The 15,671-nt window shown below is 36.7% G+C and overlaps 1 pseudogene; it reads left to right on the top strand.

The window, feature by feature from the left end:
* The first annotated feature begins 14,306 nt into the window (after positions 1-14,306).
* Positions 14,307-14,889, top strand: LOC122730425 (annotated as a pseudogene).
* The last annotated feature ends 782 nt before the right edge of the window (positions 14,890-15,671 follow it).

Raw genomic sequence — 15,671 nt, 5'->3', positions numbered from 1 at the left:
GAGTCTTGTATATTAAGATCGAATTTTCTATTCAGTTCTGGTCTCTTCCTCAGGAAACCTTGAAAGTCCCCAGTGTCATTGAATGTCCATTTTTTCCCCTGAAAGAGAATGCCTGGTTTTGCTGGGTAATAGATTCTTGGCTGCAGTCCAAGCTCCTTTGCCTTCCAGAATATCATATTCCAAGCCTTGTGATTCTTTAATGTTGAAGCTGCTAGGTCCTGAGCAATCCTGACCATGGCTCCATGATATTTAAATTGCTTCTTTCTGGATGCTTGAAGTATTTTCTCCTTCACCTGATAATTCTGGAATTTGCTACAATATTCCTTGGAGTTTTCCTTTTGGGGTCCCTTTCAGGAGGTGTTCAGTGGATTCTTTCAATGATAATTTTATCCTCTGATTCTATAATATCAAGGCAGTTCTCCTTAATAATTTCCTAGAATACTGTGTCTAGACTCTTTTTCTGATCATGGCTTTCAGGCAGCCCAATGATTCTCAAATTTCTCTCCTCGATCTGTTTTCCAGATCAGTTGTCTTTCCAATGAGGTATTTCACATTTTCTTCTATTTTTTTCATTCTTTTGATTCTGCTTGACTGATTCCTGGTGTTTTATGGACTCCTTGTCTTCCAACTCTCCAATTTTAATTTTTAAGGCATTGTTTTCTTTGATGAGATTATTCACCTTTTTTTTTCCATTTGGCCAGATTAATTTTTTAAGGAATTGTTTTCTTCAGTCAATCTCTGTGCTTCCTTTTCCAAGCTGATGATTCTTTTTTTTCATAATTTTCTTGTGTTGCTTTCATTTCTCTCAATTAATTTTCAGAATCATTTTTAAGCTCCTCCCAGAAGGCTTTTTGTTCTTGAGACCAATTCATCTTCCCTCTTGAGTTTTCACATGTAGGCAATTTGAGAGTATTGTCATCATCTGAATTTGAGTTTGCCTCTTCCTTGTCAACACAGAAGCTCTCAATGGTGAGAGTTCTTTTTTTGTTTTTTACTCATAATGCAGCTTATTTTATTTTTTATTATTATTTTTTTAATTTGAGGTCTCCTCTGGGGGCACCAGGGTCCCTGTTTCAAGCTTCTTGTGCTGGGATATAGGGGCTGTGTCACCACCCTGGGCTTCCTGTCTGAGTGCACTGGGATCAGTAGGCCTTCTGGCTCCTGTCCTGTGGGTATCCCTCCAGCTGGCAACCTTCCCTCTCAGCTGGTGCAGGTGGGTTTTGCCACTGTTCTGCTGTGCTACTGGCTTGTTGTGCCAGGATCCAAGGGCATCAGTTGCTCAGCTGTGTCCCACAGCTTCCTGCTGACTTGCCCCACCCTCTCCCACATGCTGTGCTGCAGTGATCTGAGCATCCCCTTTTGTCCAAGTGAGACAGACCTTTCTTGAAGTCTTCTAAATTATCTCTGGTTTGAAGACTGTGTCTCTCTGTCTCTTTGCAGGTTCTGTAGTTTCAGAATCCATTTAGAGGCTTGATTTAATGTTCTTTTTGAGGGAAGAGAAGGAGAGCTCATGCAATTTGCTGGCTACCCTCTGCCATCTTGGCTCTGTCCCCCACTGGAATGTTCTCTGTGGAAATGTGTGATTGGGTTGTGAGAAGGCAAATGAGAAGCCAACTGAAAATAGTATATGAAGTATTTCCATGGGAGAGAGACAGAGACAGAGACAGAGACAGACAGAGAGATAGAGAGACAGAGACAGACAGAGAGATTGATTTTACTTCTTCTGGACTCAACACTTAACTACCTATGTGATCCTGGCAAAGTCACTCTTCTGCATGATTTAGTTTCCCCATCTGTAAAATGGGTATAATAACAGCACCTCCATGAAATGGTTATTTTGATATTCAAATTTCATAATAATTATAAAGTACTTAGCATGGTGCTATTATGATGATTACTGTTATTTATGAATACATTGACTGATATCTATCTATATATGTATATATCTGACTGCCATTTATATGTGTATGTATACACACACATACACAGAGCCTAGCAGAGTATCATAAATATATGTGGGTATATGTATGTTTATATGTATATATCTATATATGTATAAATACACGTGTGTGTCTTTATGCATATATATTTGTTATTCTAACATTTCATTTTTGTCTGACTCTTCATGATCCCATTTTGGGTCATATGTGTATACTTATACACGTACACATATACACATGCACATACATGTACAATTATTCATATGCATATATATTGTATAATATTCTATATTATATGCACATGTATGCATATATAATATAGAAAGACACTCTGCTATGCACTAGAGGGAGAAAAGTAAAAAATGACCCTGTCCTCAGGGAACTTGCATTTATTTGGAATATGTAATACATACACAGGTAAAGAAACATATCATATATATACTTAAATACTGTGGCTATTTCAGTGAATATATAGTTCTAGCATGTGAAAATGATGATGATTATAAATGAATTCAATTAGAACAAGTTAATAGTAATAATAAGTAATGTATAAAACCCCAATTTTGCAATGTTCTTTATGCAATTTATCTAATTTGATAATGTATCACATAATTGGGTAATGTAAAGTGTCCCAAATTTTAACCCAGTCCTTTTAGCTTAAAAACTGGACCAAAACTTTTGCAATACTCTGCATAACATGCAGATTGGTTCCCTTTCTCATAGTCAGAATTATTAGTTATGAAAAATATAACAATATTTGCATTCCTGTATCAACTTAAGGTAGTGAAAACATATTCATTCCAATTTTGCAGATGAAGAAATTACAACTCTAGGAGATTCAATTCATAGTCATCTTAGTAAGAACCAGACCTGAACCTATTTTTAAAAAAAGTTCACTATACTAATTTTTCTCTGCTATCATTGTATAATTAAAAAAAAAAACACAGAACTCAAGTTTGGCAGGCTGGCACATGTTCCACTCTACAATGACTGCAAAGAGACTAGTATTATTGTCCTTCATACTAGGGGGATGCATAAATGCACATTTATATGTATGCATGGACACATGGACACATGACTGTTCATACAAAGGTAGGCACTGATTATGCCATGGCACATGGCAGGTATTATGCATTCACAACAGGATCATTTCTTGCCCTTTTACTTCCAAAAGCCTGGGGAAATTGATAGTCACCTGACTCCTAGCAGAGAAATGTGCTAATTTCTGTTAGAACAACATTCTGAAATGCCACCCAACAGGAGTCCCTGACAAGTAGTTTCCTTCCCTTCCAAACACTCTGTGCTTTCCTACCTCCCCATGCAGTCTGGGAACATTATCTTGAAACTTTCCTAGGGCTGCAAGGAAGTAATTTGTAATAAACCTCTGTTCTCTGTAGTGCCAAGTGAAATGACCCTTATTTCCAGTTTATAAATAAATGGGATTCCCCTTCTTATGAGTCAAATGTTTCTGCCAATGACCCTGAAATGAATAGTACAAATATATTTGTTCCCCAGATGTTGAAATCAGGGTCTAATTCAACATCATTTTGGATAAAATGTCTAGATCTCATTTGAAAGCAATTGTGTATAGTGTTATTTTATGATGTTTCAATTTCTCTCTTCCTTTGCTGGTTGATGAAACCAAGTTACCAGGGGTTTGGGATCGCCATCATGCATGTTATTAATGCCTTATTTCAGGAAGGCAAAATGCAATTCTTGCTGAAAGCAATTAAAACCTCCCTCAACAAGACATTGTATTTACATTAACTTCTTATAATTGCTATCTCTCTTGGACTCTGTGGCCCTGAAGATGTGACTAAAAAGGAAATGGAGTTATTTTAGAATCTCTAGAAGCTATGCATTTTCTTGAGTTTGCTTTTAGTAGGTGCCCATGGAACTTTTCTATGCATGGATAAACTTTTCTTTTCCCCCCAGAGCACTTGGTACCTAACTTTCCCTGCACAAAGATCAACTGTATTATTTCTGGCAGAAAAGAGCTCAGTCACTGTGTTTTCACAGCTAAGAGGTTTAGCTTTTTTAGTATGATTTGTTTAATGCCCACATCCTGTTTTCAGATTAAGGTTGAATTGTGTCCTGGTAAGAGCTTTTGAGCTTTTTCTAAAAGAATGAAGTCCTAGATTTCTAGGGACTACATCCTCTAGGTCTTTGGCATGATATTAATTTCCAAAAATAAACAAATAAATAATTAAATGAAAAATATGAATAAATAAATGAATAGACCATTGAGTTCCAAAATGTGAAAGCTATATGTTCGGTTTGATTGAACACAATTTGATTTAACCACTAATTTATGAAAGACCCCTTGTCAATCAAACAGTCAGTCATCAAGTTGTCGAGCCTTTATTAAGAACTTACTATGTGCTAAGCATTATGATAATTTCTCTGAATACAAAGAAAGGCAAAATCTGTTTCTACCTTTGAGGAATAAACATGCTAACAGAGGTGACTTCATAAAAATATAAAGGTACACAAAGGCCACATATAAAATAGACTACCATCCTTTAAGTAACTACAGCCCCACTGGAGACCCAAGTGGCCAGCTCCAGTTGGACAAAATATCTCCTATCTCTCTTTCTCCCTCTCCCTCTCCCTCTTCTTCCTCTTTCATTCCCTCTCCCTCTCCTTCTCCCTCTGCCACTTATTTATTTATCTTCTTTTTAACCAGGTAAAAGAAGTCTTTCTTACTTTCATTTCTTACCTAGCCTTAATCACTGAGTGGGCATTGCTTCAAGCAAACTGAGACCTGTGAAAGGCCTTAGCTTAAAAGGCCAAGATCTCCCACTGCATCCTGAGCCATATCCAATCATCCTGATGTGTATTGTGCCACTGGAACCAGATACCTCTGGAGGAGAGAGTGAGGTTGGTGACTTTGCACAGGTCTCCCTCATTTAAATCTGATTCACTAAGTCATAACATCAACCCAAAGTCATGGTTCTCTTCAAGAATGAAGGACAAAAAACAATTATACAAAATAGAAGGAAGGTAATCTCATAAGAAAGGCATAAGTGAGGAATTCTGGCAAACAAGGCCTTCTGCAAAGGTCAGATTTAGTAAGAAGGTAGAACATTGATGACATGGGGTGGAAAATATAAAGACATAGATGAAAGATGGAGTATCATTTCTGAGCAATATTAAATTGGATGGTTTGTCCAAACCACGTAATGTTTTGGAGGAGAGTCAAGTGTGTGTAGCATTGTGAGAAAACTTAGGTGTTATCCTGTGCCTGTTGTTCTGGAAATCACTGTTTACTGTACAATAAACATACATAAGGAAGCTTAAAAATGCTCCACGGTTTCTTTTCTAACTTGAGAGAGGTCATCAATGTGTAGGAATACCTGATGAGTTTTCTTTTTTGAGGTTATGTTTGAGATGGGTTTTAAAGAATAGTTACCAAGAGGGCCTTTAACCATTTAACACTTTCTCAAACATTTTCATTAGCTTGTCTCATTTGAACTGCAGATGAACTCAGTAATCTGGGCACCATAATTGGCCCAAATTTACAGATGCTTATTCTGAAATTCAGAGAAGTTAACAGACTAATTTAATGTTACAGAGGAAGATTTAGTCTCTGATCTTGTCAACTTCAAGTTCAGGGATTTTTATTTGATACCATCCTGTCTCTCAAAATGGGAATTCAGGAGATGGAGAGAGGTAAAGGAAGGGATTTGGGACACAAGGAACAGGGCAAAGAAAAGTATAGAGTCAGAAAATCTCAGAGTATACATTGGACTGGTGAAAATGAGAACATGGAAGTGATTGATCTAAAGTAATCCAGGAATGATAGGGATGCAACAGAGTGTGTAGAGTATTAAGCATGAGGTAGGGAATTTATATTTTATTCATGAATGAGGAGAGGAGTTATTTGACCAATCTGTGATCATAGCCATCATCAATTAGAAGATTGATATGTGGTTTGTGGTAATTATTATATTGAATTTGTATTGACATTTTCCAGAAAGATTCCAGGAGTTCTTAGATATTTCCAGTGACAAAGAGTTTTCATTCTTGTGAAGAAACAAATGTTTTTTAGAAGTTCTCTAATTTATTCATTGTTTTCCATTTCGCCATTTAGAAAACCTTTAGTCAATCTGAAATATATTTATTGAACCATCCTTAAAATTATCATCAGTTTATTAAATTGTGGAATCTAGGTGAATGGCACTATCATTCCTATCTTATTGATCTGGTAGAATAAGGTATCGAGAGATCAACCTATATCCAATCAATAAGCATTAATTAAACATTTACTTTATACCAAGAACTGTGCTAAGTACTGGGATACAAAGAAAGGTAAAAACATTGTCCCTGCCTATGGTGGGTTAGGGGTGGGCATACAATATACACACCTATGTGCATGTAATATGAATACAGTGTAAATGGGAGTTAATCCCAGAAATATGTAACAAGGAGTGGGGAAAGCCCTTGAGTATTGAAGAAAGCCATTGAAAATCAGAGGCAAAGATGAGAAGAGAAAACCTTCCAGGCATGAGGGTGAGCTGGTAAAAAGTCATGGAGATGCATTGTCAGTTGTGAAGAATAGCAAGAAGGCTAGTCACCCTGGATCATAGTGAAAACAGATGAGAGTGATGTGTAAGAAGAGAGAAATGACAGAAAGTTACCTGCTGTGTTCAGTCATTTTTCAGTCATGTACAACTCTTAATGACCCCTTTTGGGATTTTCTTGGCAAAGATACTGGAGAGGTTTGTCATTTCCTTCTCTATTAATTTTATGGATGGGGAAACTGAGGTAACAAGGTTAAATGTCTTTCCCAGGGTCACATAGCTAATAAGTGTCTGAGGTCAAATTTGAACTCAGGTCAAATCCACTCTGGGCCTGCCACTTTATCCACCTAGCTGCCCAGGAAGGGAACAAGTAATCATATACTCTCACATAGATAGTAAAAGTTATGCACTTATCATTTCCTATTTTCTTTGCTAAATCACTATATTGATCCACAAGATTATGACATTTCTTTGGCATCGATATACTGAGATCCAGCTTTCATTGTGAGGACAAATTACTGATTTCTTCTGACACTGTCATATTCATTAGCTACCAGCAATTTCAGTTAATATTTTCCCCACTTTCAGCAATCATTGAAGAAGTAGTTGGAAGCAAGGGAAGTCTTTGACAATTTAAAAGCAAACTGCTGAACATGACTGTACTTGATCATTAAGCAATGCCCCAGGGGAAAACATGGGCCATTGCAAATGACAATACCTAGGGAAATGTAGATTCTGAAAGGTAGCAAAGCATAAGGAGTAACTGGGGGAAAAAAAAAAACACATTATGCAGTAGAACCTACATGCATTGTCAAATACTAGAGATTAATAGACCATGAGATTATTTTCTTTTAATTTATCTCACTCAGGAAGCTTTACTATGGCTAGATCATGCATTCCTTAAGTTCAGATACCATGTCTTAATTTCCTTTATATCTTCCCAGTGTCTTGCTGTTGTTGTTGCTGCTGTTGTTGTAGTTGCAGATCTATGATTCCATCCACATTGGGAATTGGAGAAGTGATTTCTTCTACCAGTGTAGATATGTAGATGACCAACTGTTTTCTGATTTATAGTCTTAGAGAACTGTCTGAGATACAGATAATTTAACAGTTTTGGAGTTAAAGTGAGAGCATGTCAGAAAAAAAATCCTTGAATCCATCTTCCTTATTTAAAGTAAAGCTCCTCATCTACTATTTTATTTTCCTCTCATAAGGACTTATTAATGCCTTCATATTGACTTATGTAATGAATGACTTTGGTTCATGAGGCAAAAAGGGGTTAACAGATAAAACTGAGGCTTGAGTCCTTATCAATAGTACCTAAAAGGTTTAACAGAGAAACTAAAGTTTGTGTTCTTACAGTAACCAAGAGGGTTCAAATCTCTATCAACCCTCACCATCAACAGAGACTGTAACCAGGGACCATTGACCATTAATAGTCATTAATATTCTGAGATGACAGGATGCCTAGAAACCCAGATACTATAAACACAGAGACCCTCTGAGACTGACAAATTTAAACATGTCTTTAGAAGCATGCACAGAAAAGGCCAAATTTGTCTTAAAGTTCACATTATGATGCATAAACCTCAAAAAACACACCTCCAGTGTTAAAGGTACCCACCTAGTGTTTGGTTTAAGCCCCCAGGAACTCCAAATTAGGATAAACCTCCCCAAGGTAGAGATTATGATGAGATAATCTACTTTTTCTTACTATAACTATAACTATTTTTCTTCTCCCTATTTGAGACACCTCCTAGGTGGTCTCCCTGTGGTCACTCACAGTATTGCAATAAAACTTGGGAAACTGAGTCACTGAGTCTTGTAATTCTTTGGGACTCCTCGCAATCTGATCAATTAAGCCTACCACCTGCACCAACTTTAAATTTGAAATGTAGTTACTTTCCTCTTATTTTTTAATCACATTCTTTAGAACCTTTATGTACTATATATATATATACACATCTTGTTACCTCCCTCCTCCTTCTGCCAAGATTAAACTTTTATAAATCACCACAGGATCCTGTCACTTCTTCCCAAAACAAATAAACAAACAAACAAATCTTCAATATCTCCTTAGTGCTTCCTAAATAAAGTCTAAAATTTATCTTGGTCTTCAAGTATCTCTTCAAGTATTTCTGATATCTTTCCTCCAAGTTCTCTTTTTGCCCCTACTAAACTGAATCATGTAATGACTTCTTGAACAGACTCTGCAAGGGAAGGCTCAAGTAGCTAACAGAACCAGAAAAGGCATCATGTCAAAGGTGAGCTCTGGGCTGAGTCTTAAATAAAGCCACAAATTTCAAGAGCCAAGTGAAGAGTGAAAAAAAATCTGTGAATTAATAACACCTTGTATGAAGACATGGAGATGAGTGCTATTTGCAAGGAACATCAAATAGGTTGATATTTCAAGAATATAATAAAAAATAATTATTAATAAGGAGTTTTCTTGGGGAGTGCCAGATCAGTTTCAGCCCTCTCTCCCCCATACTCCAGAAAGTCCAGGTCTTAGGAACTTTGGCTGGTTTTCAGACAACAATAAGGGTGCAATTAAAATGGAGATATAGACTAATCTAGCTAAATTGAGCTGATGGAATTAAACCACACCTAGATAATGGATTTTGCCTTGAGCAATTTAGGGGTGGTTTTTTTTTCATACTTCCCCCTGATAGCATCTGTAGAGCACATTTTAATATGGACTACACTCAAGTCACATCAACCAAGGGAATTGAATGATACTAGCCAATTAGCTTTTTTTTTTTTGCAGGGCAATGAGGGGTAAGTGACTTGCCCAAGGTCACACAGCTAGTCTCAAGTATCTGAGGCCGGATTTGAACTCAAGTCCTCTTGAATCCATGGCCGGTGCTTTATCCAGTGTGCCACCTAGCTGCCCCTGAATTAGCTTTGATCAGTATATAGTGAACCATCTCTATCAAAAGAGAATAAAAGCCTAGGCCACATGAGGCTCCTGGTTGTCACCATCTTGGATCTTACTTTCAGTTAGGGAAGGCTGTTAGTTGGTGAGCTCTCTCCTCTTAGGACAATAATAATGTAAGGCTTCTGAACTCTGCTTTGGGTCATATGCTCTCTCTCTCTCTCTGAGAGAGCTTTTGTTAACTGCCACACAGTCAAATATTTACTAATGTACAAAATTATTTAGTAATAAATATTTTCTATCAAAATGAGTGGGATAGCCATTATTATTTAAAGAGTCATTAATATGTAAGTAATAATAATTTAGAAAACCCAGCCTAGCCCACCAATAATTTAGGAAACACAATATAGAATATAGAAGGAGCTAAAATGTGAGAAAACTGAAAATGCCAAAAGAGGCCACATGATGAAGAACCTTAATTACAAAATATTTAATTGTAAAAATAATGGGGAACTACCATAATTTGTTAAGGGGCTTAAGGTGGGAGGTCTAGAAATGGCGAGACACAATTAAAAAAAATTAGTTTGACAGTTCAGTGAATAATAGATTTGAATGAGAAGAATTGAAAAAAAAAAAAGATGGGAAATAATAGGCTATCATTATGCCCTGGAATAAAGATTTGAAGGGCTTCAAGTAAAATGGTAGTTGTGTGAGTGAAGAGGTATAGATTATATGACAAAAATTATGAAAATAGAAAAGAATCCACACAATTTAGCAATGGATTATCTTTGTGTCTTAAATGAGAATGTATAGTCAGGGAGGATGCTAACATTACTAATCAGGGAGCCTGACTGAATGTTAGTTCCAATGAAATTAATATGGAAGTTTGGAAGACAAAATTTTATGAGAAGAAAAATAATGCATTTTATTTGGACATGTTGAATTTGAGGTGCTAATGTACATCCAGTTGAAAATGTTGAGTAGGTAATCGGAGATGGAAGACTAGAGCTCAGGAAAACCAGGGATGACATCTAGAAAATTGAACCCCAAGAGCTGATTTGGTCAGCAAGGGAAATAGTATAGCGACAATGAGAAGAGAACTCTAACCATTAAAATTTGGGGCATAAAGTGGATGAACATCTACCAAAAAACAAACAAACAAAAAAAACCCCCAAACCTGAAAAGAATGATCAGATAGGGATAAGAATCAGGGGAGAGCAGTCTAATGAAGTTCCAGAAAAGAGAGAATATTTAATAGAAGGTAGTGTCAAAAAATAAAAAGATGGTGAGAAAGATGAAAACTGACAAAAATCATTTTATTTGACAATTAAAGGCTCATTGGTAATTTGGAAAGGGCAGTTTCAGTTGAATGATAAACTCAATATTATGATAGAGACCTTCATTTTATAATAGTCATGGATAATATAAAAAATGAAAAATGTCAGTAAAATGCATTTGAAGAAAATAACCTGATGTTATATTTTCCCAACATCTGTATCATGTCTTGTTTTAAGGGAATTATATGTCCTTTCAATGTTGATATTCTTAAAAATGAAAAATTCAGACTAAGCTCTTTTTCAAGCATGTTAAAGTACTGATACTGAAAAAAAATATCACTGGTAAAGAGAAATTGTTGTTGTCCTATTCCTTTGATTCAGTCAGTTAGTCAATAAACATTTATTAAGCACATAAAATGTGCCAGGAAGTGTGTTAAGTGCTGGAAATACAAAGAAATACCAAGCATAGCCCCTAACATGAAGAAGCTCACAGTTTAATGGAAAGACAACATGCAAAAGCCTATGCACAAATAAGCTATAGAAAACATAAAGAGCAGATAATCAACAGAGAAATGGCACTAGAAGGAAAAGAGATTATAAAAAGTTTCTTGTGAAAAGGGAGACTTTAGCTGAAAATTGAAGGAAGTTAGGGAAGCCAGGGAGCTATACAATAGCAAAAGCACTTGGATTGGATGGGGAAGAAAGAGATGGTAGAAAGACCAACCAGCAAAGTATTGCAACAGTCCAGTCACCAGGAGGATGAGGGCCTGTATTAGACTGGTGGCAGTATAAGAGAAGAGACGGGGTGCATTTGAGAAGTGTAAAGGTAAAATTGACAGGATTTTACAACAGATTATACATGGGGAAAGTAAGAAAGTAAGGAGTTGATGATGACACCAAGGTTGTGAGCCTTGAGGACTGGAAGGATTTTGAGACTAAAACTATTGGAAGGGGAGAGGAATTGTAGGAAAAAATATATAAGGAGATCAATCAATTTGGGTTATGTTGAATTTGAAAAATCTATAGGACATACATATTGACATGTTTATTTTGGGGGAGGTTTCAAGAGAAAGGGAATGAGTTCTAAGACATTATGGGATGGGGAATAGAAATTGGATTTGACTAGTATCTTACAAAGGTTCTGAATTACCAGGATCAGGACAGTTTGACCCATGGGACAATTGCTAATCATTAAAGGAAATTCTGTTCAGAGTAAGGAGCTCCAAATATGGAAATGTCCTTTACTGAAGTTGATTCATCACTCATTTGTAACTTAGTGTCTAAGACAGTTGTCTGCAATATTGAGAAATTTGGTGGCATGCCCAGCCCACTTAGTACATTCCAGATGTGGAAATTGAAGCCAGATTTCCCATGCTTAATACTGTCCCCCACAGTTCCCAGTTCTGTGGAGCCCCAACATGAATAATAAAGTCATAAAAAAGGATCCTGATGATTTAATTAAAATCTGAGTTTTGTTTTTGTCTTTTTGTTAGAGGCTCAATTTTTTGTTTGTCTACTTTCTAAAAGTCTTCCTTGTGCTAATTAATTGAGAACATAAATATTATTACCCTATATATCCTGGTCCCATATTGGTAATGTTGGATAATGCACCCCCTCATTCTTTCAGGATGGCAGCCTATCAATCTTCGGTATTCAACCTTGATTAGCTGTAAACAGCTGTCTGAAAGGTGTGTGCAGTATGTGACACTTAGGGATAGAAGTGTGGGGTAATAAAAATCCCTTACTGTTTGCTGATGCTAACATTCTTCTTGATTAAGTAGGACAGCAAGGCTCCTGACTATTCATAGTCTTGATTAATGTAGTGTCTAGGTTATCTCTAGTGCAGGTGTGGTCAAAAAAAAAAAAAAGAAAAAGCAGAGTGAAGAATAGTACATGGGGAAAACAAGGCAAAAAAGACATGGAAAAAACACAGGGAAGAGAGGAAGGAAGAGAGGGAAAAAGAGAGAAAAGGAGCAAGGAGGTTATATTCTTTTTAGAGGCTTTTTAAAAAGGCTTGATAAGATACTGCTGGCTCCTTGTAAGTGGCACAGTATATTCAGCACCAACTTACTGCATGCATTTTTATCACTTCCAAGAAGTCAACAGCTTTATACACTGGTCATTTTTGATTAGCCAAGTTCTCAATTATCAGATTACTTTCAGGCCCCTTGCCCTCAAGTAATTGAAACTACTGTATTGTGATTAGTTTTAAAGAGATCTAAGAAACTGATCTATAGAGACAGAGGTCCCTGACTTGCTAATACCTGTACTGCACTCAGTAATAGGTTAGAAAGATACAAGTGACAGGCATCCTAAGCCTCTTGTTAACTGAGCTGAAATACATGGCTGCCTTGCTTTTGATTCTTCAGACATCCTTCAAATGAATGGTAGGCAAAAGATCAATAAGAAAGAGAAAAAATACAAAAACTAAGCATCTTTGCTATATTCTAGGCCTCTTTGTTGTCTGTTTTGGTTATTTTGAAAATGAACAACTGAAATGACCTGAGTGAGGATGTCTAGCACATCCCAATAATTTGTGGAACTAAAAAAAAAGAATAGATGAACATTGAAAATTTAAAAGAAAATATGCTAATGGTGAGCTGGTAGATGTTTAAAAACCAGCTTTTCTCCCCTCAAATTGACATATAACACACATGTAAGTGAAATCTACATCATTAATATTTTCTCTGCCATTTCTTAAGTGTAGAAAATCACCAAAATTATTAATCAAGCCCTGATTTGTTGTGTTTACTGATTTTTTTTTATAAAGACAGCTTTCCAGATCTGACTACAGAGCACATCTCTGACTATGACCCATATCTCTTTCCCATGAGGTTCTGCAGCTCCTCAAAGAAGTCATTCTAGCTACCACAAGTTCTGTCTTTGCTTCTCTTACAAATGTGAGTGTAGTATGTGTCCATACTAGGAGTTATGCCTTTCCTAGTCTGGGATTGGTTAGCTAGGCTTTCTGTAAGAGACAGCAATTCTTATTAGTGCCCAATAGTTATTATTATATGGATTTTTATTCATTATTAAATTTATTTCACATAAATAATAATAATAATAACCAGAATTAAAATTAACATTTATAGAGTGGTATGTGCTAAGTGCTTTATATTCTATGTAGGGAAGCAATATGTTCAAATTTAAATACAACTGTTACCCATATCCCCAGTATTCTGAGCTTACAGTAAGTATTTTGTCTTCAGAGAAGGTACAAATACTCTCACACTTATTACTCCAATATGAATAAACTCTATCAAGGTTTTCTAATATATTCAGGGTATAGTCTCCATCTGTATTTTCCCAGTTATAGTTAGAAAGCATACACAGGTCTTGGTTCTTGATCTTGGCTTGGCCCTTCCTCTTAAGACAACATAGATCTGTGGTATCTATAGCCATAGCAATTATTTATTTATTTATTTATTTATTTTGTGAGGCAATTGGGGTTAATTGACTTGCCCAGGGTCACACAACTAGTAAGTGTCAAGCATCTGAGGCCGGATTTGAACTCAGGTACTCCTGATTCCAGGGCCAGTGCTCTATCCACTGTGCCACCTCGCTGCCCCCGGCAATTAATTTTTAAAAAAGATTTAGCCTAATAACTTTTAAAAACATTGTTGGTGACCACATATGGTATTCTGAAGCCTGAAACTTCTGATTTTTGACCTTCAATCAATCTTCTGGTAAGATGAACCATGAACGCCATCATGAAATGAACCATATGGATGAAAATAGCAATATGGACCCCCACCATCATTCATCTACAAGCTGTCACACTCATGGTGAGGGAGGAGAAGGACATATGATGATGCCCATGATGCCAATGATGCTCATGAATTTCTATTTTGGATAAGAGTATGTGGAAGTGCTGTTTTCTGGATTAGTGATCGATATACCTGGGTAAATGGCTGGGGCATTTGTGGCTATCTTTTTGTTAGCCATGTTCTATGAAGGTCTCAAGATAGCCCAGGAGATCTTGCAGCCTAAGTCCCAGGTCAGTATTTGTCACAGCTCCTTGCCAGTCCCAGGACCAAATGGAACCATCCTTATGGAAACACAACAAAACTGAGCAACAGATGCTGAGTTTCCCTTGCTTTCTGCAGACAGTGCTGCTTGTCATCCAGGTGGTCTTCAGCTACTTCCTTACGCTTATCTTTATGACCTACAATGTGTACCTCTGCATCGCAGTAGTGGTAGGAGATAGAACAGGCTACTTTCTCTTCAGCTGGAAGAAGGCAGTGGTAGTGGACATAACAGAGTACTGCCATTAATACCAGACTCTAGAATATGGGAAGTAGCTGGAGACTGGGAGCTGATTTTTAAGTCCCCCCTTTGTCCCTCCATGACCGCCTGCCTCCCAACACTTGCAAATCAAGGAGGTTTGCCTACCAACCTCCAAGCTGGATGGTGCCCTCCCCAAATTGTTGATTTCTGCTATTAGGCTGAGATCCTCAGTTCTCCTAATAAAATTACGCTTTTGTTGTTAAAAAAAAAAAAAGAAAGAAAGAATACACAGCTTCTACTTAAGCACTTATGATCCCATATGCACATAGATTATAGGATATTCTTTATTTAATATCATAGAAAATACAAACTACTTACAGGAACAGATTAAGAATAGAAATGGCCAAACATATTCTAGAATGGAAATGAACAAATAGTTAAAGTTGAAACACCATGACATTGTGGTTAAATCCTTACCTCCCATTCCTTCATAAGCAGCTCTTTGAAAAGAACAGTAATATGGTAATATCAGCCTGTGCTTTAGGCCTTCCAGAAGGAATATTTAAGTTGGGAAATGATAAACAAGAATTTCTTCTTCCCATTGAATTCATCCTGCCTAAGCGATTGAGAAATTCAGTGGTTTTATTTTATAAGTAGGAAACTCCAAAGGAACCATGTATATAAACTTCATTGCCCAAAGAGGACATTACCTCAGGAAATCATCTGTTCCCAGAGGGGATTCCAGATTTTTCAGTGACCTGTCCTGTCCTGGATAGGGGCAGTGTGTCTATGAGTGACAAGGAGACTTTCCAAACTAGAATTTAGTTGA

The sequence above is a fragment of the Dromiciops gliroides genome, chromosome 6 (assembly GCF_019393635.1).
Source record: "Dromiciops gliroides isolate mDroGli1 chromosome 6, mDroGli1.pri, whole genome shotgun sequence".
Lineage (NCBI taxonomy): Eukaryota > Metazoa > Chordata > Mammalia > Microbiotheria > Microbiotheriidae > Dromiciops > Dromiciops gliroides.
Note: the sequence above shows the minus strand (reverse complement) of the source record. Positions and strands in the feature narration are given on the sequence as shown.